This window comes from Ceratotherium simum, chromosome 9 (genome assembly GCF_057802395.1).
Source record: "Ceratotherium simum simum isolate JZ-2026a chromosome 9, ASM5780239v1, whole genome shotgun sequence".
In the NCBI taxonomy this organism is placed as follows: domain Eukaryota; kingdom Metazoa; phylum Chordata; class Mammalia; order Perissodactyla; family Rhinocerotidae; genus Ceratotherium; species Ceratotherium simum.
Window position 1 is genome coordinate 81,178,883 of NC_141908.1, and position 6,000 is coordinate 81,184,882.

A 6,000-nucleotide genomic window follows, 5' to 3' on the forward strand; every position below is an offset into this window, starting at 1 on the left:
TACGGACCATCTCTTAGTTTCAGCTCCCCGTCTCTGAAGTGGTGACGATCACGCTGACCTCACAGGGGGCTGTGAAGATGACCGGAAAGAACACACGTGAAGCGTTTATTGTATCAGCCCATGGAAGCCCAACGCTGCTGCCTGTTCTCAGCCCCAGTTTTCACAAAGCATCTGACTTCAGTTGGTACTTACATAGCACCCAATCACCATGAGAAAGCATTTCCGTCCCAATTCTCTGCTTCTTACAAGAAGAAAGCCTTGGTCAGGTGCTGGCCTGTCTTCAGTGCCCCCCTGCGACTTGCTGTCCTCTTTCAATAACAGACAGCAGGCCTCAGACTTCTGCAGGCTCCGGCTTGAGTTTAATCACTTTGTTTTGCTTTTATTCTGTTAGTTGTATAATTGTCTTCTATTTAATACAAAATGATCCTGGCTTCCTTCCACTTTACGGTAGTAAAGCACGTTTTCATTAAAAATAAAATTATTTAGGTAAAAATTAAGTAAATCATAGTACAAATGGATACAGGAACAATCACAGTGTGGTAAAAAAATGAAGTTTAGAAACACTGTGCTAAGCCAGTGGAGAGGGCCCTGGGGCCTCGGAGTCTTCCAGAAGGGAGGCCAACTGGAAACAAGCTGTCCGCTGACTCCAGGGGAACCTCTGAGGAACCACGTGAGGCCAGAATGTTCGGAGACAGAGACTGTGCTGACAGGTGGGTGTCCCCAGCGGGGGACCATGCCTGGCCCAGCCCCTCCTTGTCCTGAGCTGGAGTTCTGCCACCTGCCCCTCGGTCCTTTTCCTGCAGTGGTGACTGCAGGGCAGGTGGTGGATTCTCCTGCTAGAACTAGAGACAAACCCAACTGCACCCACGCATGAAGAGCAAGCAGAAGCTTTTCTTTTCCCCAAACCTTGGAATTACATCAGCACGAGAGCAGGCCTCAGTCTCTGCCTCCCTCGTCACAGGGCTGCTTACCTCTGTATCTTGGTGTCCAAACCTCCCTGTTCTTATAAGGATGCCATCACTGGATCAGGGCCACCCTAATCCAGCATGACCTCGTTTTAACTTGATTACATCTGCAAAGACCCTATTTCCAAGTAAGTTCCCATTCGCAGGTCCCAGGGGTTAGGACTTGAACGTGTCTTTTGAGGAGGTGCAATTCAGCCCACGACACTGTCCAGTGTCCAGAGGCCCTCCCCCCTCTCTGTCCTCCCACGGAAACCTCCGCCCAGCGTGCACTCACACTCAGGTACACTAAAGTAACACCAGCTGACTGCGCAGACCCTGCCCCTGCCCTCCTGGGTTCCGTTTTCCTCCCTTCTTTACTGAAAAGGGCACTATCTCTTGGGACTGGGGAAAAGTTAGCAAGAGATGGGGACAATGTGTGTCTGCCCATCCAGAATCCTCATTATGTGAAAAAAACAAACAAACTTACTTTCTCAGACTCTCCTTCAACATAGGGAAGGTTATCAGTCACCATTCTGGCCAATGAGAAGTGAGCGGAAGCAGCTGGAGATTTCCGGGAAGTGTTTGATTTCCTGACACCTGCCTTCTTCTCCCTTAATTGTCCCTTCCTTTTCCTGCCTGGGACCTAGATGTGATAGCTAGAAGCCCAACAGCCATCTTGCAACCACGAGGTGATAAGCATGAAGCTGTGAGGTCAAAATCCAACGTGCTAAGGATGGTGACACAGAAATACCATTTGAAATAGCCAGCAGTCATGGAGCATTTATGATGCACCAGGCGTGGCTCTGGACACAGTAAATGTGTTAACCCACTTACTCCATCAACCCCATTGGCTGAGTATATTATTATCCCTATTTGCAGAGGATGAAACGTGCACAAACCCACAAAGTGGGCTACAGGGCCCATGCTGTTAACGACTGTGGTGTTCTCACTCTCAGCAAAGATGGGAAGAGTCTGGGGCTCCTGATGGCATCATCGAGCTGCCATGTAGCTCCTTTTTATTTTAAAATAATAAGCCAGCACTGGCTGGGGTTCATGTCACTTGCAGCTGATTGTCTTCTTGGCTGACACTGGTATTACCTCATAGGGTCATCAAAAAGATCAAATGAGAAAATATGTGTCTGTGGACGGAGAAAAACAGCACTTAATATTGTCTAAAACACAATGCTCAATAAAGGTTCTCTACAAATGATTGGTTTGAATCATTAACCATTCAAAGAGGCAAAATAATTAAATCAATACTGTGGTCAGCAGAGGAATAGCCTCCCAAAGGTGTCCTCATGCTAATCCCAGGAACCTGGGAATATGTTACTTGACAAAAGAGACTTTGCCGACGTGATTAAGGTGAGGACCTGGGAGAGTGTCTTGGATTATCCAGGTGCGCCCAACCCAATCACATGAGTCCTTAAGGCAGAGAAACTTTCCTGGCTGGGGTGAGAGCGAGATTCGGTGGGTGGAAGGCCGGAGAGATGGCGGCATGGGCAGGGCTCGATGCTCTGTCGCTGCTCTGAGGTGTGGGAGTCTGCACCTAGGGGCCAGCAGCTGGCGGGGAAGTGGAGACCCCAGGCCCACAACCCCTGAGTGAGCAAGAAAATGGATCCTGCCGTGGAGCTGAAGGAAAGGAGCTCAGCCCTGCCAGCACCTGGACCCTGGCTGGGAGGACGCAGCCTGGACTTCGGGCCCACAGGACTGTAAGGTGGTAAATTTGCCGTGAGCCGTTACGTTTGTGAGAATTTGTTGTAGCAGCAACAGAAAACGAATACAACAAATAAGGGAATTGCAGGCGACACCCAGGGGGCTAGCTTAGGGGCCTCGGATAAGCAGCTGAGGAGCCGCTGACTGAGGTCAGTGAGAACCCGCGGCGTGGAACCACGAGGTGTCTCGCCTGCTGGTGGGACTGACTGTGCTTAACGCAGCATCAGGGCGACCCTGATATACAACTCAGGGGTGCACTCTCACAGCCCCGGGGCGGCACTCACACAGCGCAGGTGAACGGGGCCTCCACCGCTGTGCAGCGCCACGGCCCTGCCGCTCAGAGGGTCCTGGGGGTCACAGTGGGAACGCAGGCTGGACTTGGTGGGCCAGGGACAAACGGGGCGAAGTCTGCACAAGGCACTCTGCAGCAGCCTCTCTGAAAAGCCTACCATCCACTGATTTTGGTATTTGATAATGAGTGCAAAATGCCCCCTTGGAATGTCAAAAACTCCATTTAATAAAAAGAACAAAGAGGAACGCGTTGGGGCCTCCTCCTCTCGACTGAGCCTCTGCAGACAGGTGAGCTGGGTCCGTGCGGCCTTGTGCGGCCCGGTCACTCTCTCTGTCCCGGCTCATGAGGAGCTCACCCTCATTAGGAAGCCAGTCAGGCTGAAACCTGAAGGTTAACTCGAGGACAAATTTGACTCTCAGATGACAAGGGTCTGTATTTTGAATAAAAATTTGGTGAAAGAAATATTCAAGATCTTGAGAAACCCTGGTCCATTTTAACCTTCTTCCTGGGGAAGGCACATCCTCCTAAAGAGAGATCTGGAAACCACTAACGCCCACAACCTGCAGGGACGCAGGTTACAGGGCTGGTTTGTCAGACACAGTTACATCTGCTGACAAGAAACCAGTTATGTGAAGATGTGAGAAATGGAAATGCTGCACCAATTTTCCAAAACAAAGTCTGCCTCTAAAAAGGTGTAACTTCATGCAAAATATGCTTCATCATTTGAATAACAAAATAAGATATGCAAAAAAATAAGACTTCTCAAAGAGAGTCTGCATTCAGGTTGCAGTGGGTACAAGCAATATGATGAATATTTCTTGTGCTATATTTAAAATGTTTTGTGAGAAAATAATGTGTTTTAGGAATGGAGCTGAGATGATGCCAGAGACTTTGCTTCAGTGACTATCAAATAAGTTTCCGGGCAGGTTTTTCTGTTTCTTATGGATTCCTGGAGGTAATGGTGAAAGCTGCCATTAAAATTCATTAGATGAAAAGTAAACTATATTACAATTGATGACATTCTCCTCTAAATTGTTAGCCCTATTTGTGAGAAACCTCTTGTCTGCCAAACTCCACCTATCGTGTCTGCTTCTTTCTAAACAATTCTCTAGCATTTTCATCTAGGGATGCTCCTTCAATGTTAAATTCCTTTCATGCACCACATATAACACAGGGCATTCCATGAACTATCCTGAGATGCCTCTCGACTTTTAGAAACAGGATGCTGAGGTTGCAAGGAAATACTTCTGTTCCAGGCATCAAGGTTGGAAAAATTACTTAAGGATGACAGGAGAAGATTTTTCATGCGCCCGGTTACTAAGGCCTGAAACTGCAGTTCATTCAGCTGAAAAAATTCCCTGTGAGCTTCCCTTAGAGCCACTGCAGAGCCACCTGCGGGCCTTTCTGGGTTCAGAGCAACTCAAGAACAGTGGAAGCAGAGAGGACGCTCTGTCCCTGCCTGCTGGACGGACACTCAGACGACGTTCCTTTGCACCCAGACACCCCCTCCCCACCCCACCACACCTCCCGTCGATTATATCAGGAGGACAGGAAGTGGCCAGACCTCATCTCACTGACGCAGTGACACCTGTTATAGTCTGGATGTTGTGTCCCGCCCCAGGATTCATATGCTGAAGCCCTGACACTCAATGTGATGGTTTTTGGAGGTAAGGCCTTTGGGAGGTAATTAGGTTTGCTTGAGATCATAAAGGTAGGACCCTCAGAATGGGATTAATGTCCTTGCGAGAAAAGGAAGACAGACCAGAGCTCACTCTCTCTGCCATGTGAGGACACAGGGAGAAGACAGGCCAGGAGGGGACCTCGTGAGGAGCCCAATCTGCTGGCACCTTGATCTCGGACGTCTAGCCTCTGGAACCCTGAGAAGTCAATGTCTGTTGCTTAAGCCCCCCCGTCTATGGCATTTTGTCATAGCAGCTGAGCTGGCTAGGATGCCCCCTCATCCACAGGATGTGGCACTATCGTTTCTTCTTTATGAGTTACCCCATTTGTGGGAATTCCTTTTGCACACGTGTGCCATGACAATCTGTAGAGCGCAGTTTGTCAAGAAAAAAACTCTGAGGGTCAGAATTTTTCTGCAAAACACAGAGCTAGCTCCCAGAGAGGCATCATTCAGCTTGGTGAGCTCTACACTGAGCTGCTTCCCTCACGGAGAAGACAGTTTCAAGCTCTCCTGAGAGAGGCAGGTGACGCCGAGCTCCTCCTCTGTCCACCACACCTGGCTGCACCCAGAGCTGTGGGCACAAAGACGGAGCAGGAAGCCTCCTTTCATCTTCTCCCACCCACCTCCTGGCTTGTCCCTTCACCACTGCGGCTTGAGGACGTCACCTCAGCGGGCGCCGGTGGACGGGAGAAGGCTGCACCTCTCAGTCAGACAGGCCTGGGCTGGAGTCCTTGCTCCACCACCAACTAACTGTGCCACCGTGAGTGGACTGTCTAACCTCTCTGCGACACAGCCTCTTCATTTATGAGGTGGTGGTCATAATTCCTGCCTCACGGAGTGTTTAAGAAGATGCGTAAGATACCTGCATAAACATACCTAGCACAGCTGCCTTCCTACTGCCCCACCTGCCCGGCCTTTCTCAAGACGGCTTAGCAACGCCCAGAAGTGGTGTCACCTCCTCCTGTGTTACCGCCCTCGCTGTTTCCCAGGCCGCATCTGATTGGGTCAGAGTTTGAGGTGGTGTGGCAGAAGTTGCCGTGGCAGAGCTAAAAAGACTTGACAGCCAGCCTCCCCTGAGGAAGAGCCCCACGTGCATGCTGGGGCCTTCAAAGGAGATGGACGAGTCTCCACTGACCTGAGGTTTCCTTCTGGAGAAAGTGGCATGAACCTCCCCTACACTAAAGGAAACAGGGTGGGCCAAACCAACTGATAACAAAGAAACTCATAAGCTCGGTCCTTTTCTATCTTCAGAAAACAGAAAGTCAAATACGGGTGAGTCATTCCTGCAAATTAGAACTCGGAGAGAGTGCTCGGCTCTCTCCCCACCAAGGCTGTCGAGGAGAAGTGTGGACCCTTGGTATCAGCTTCAT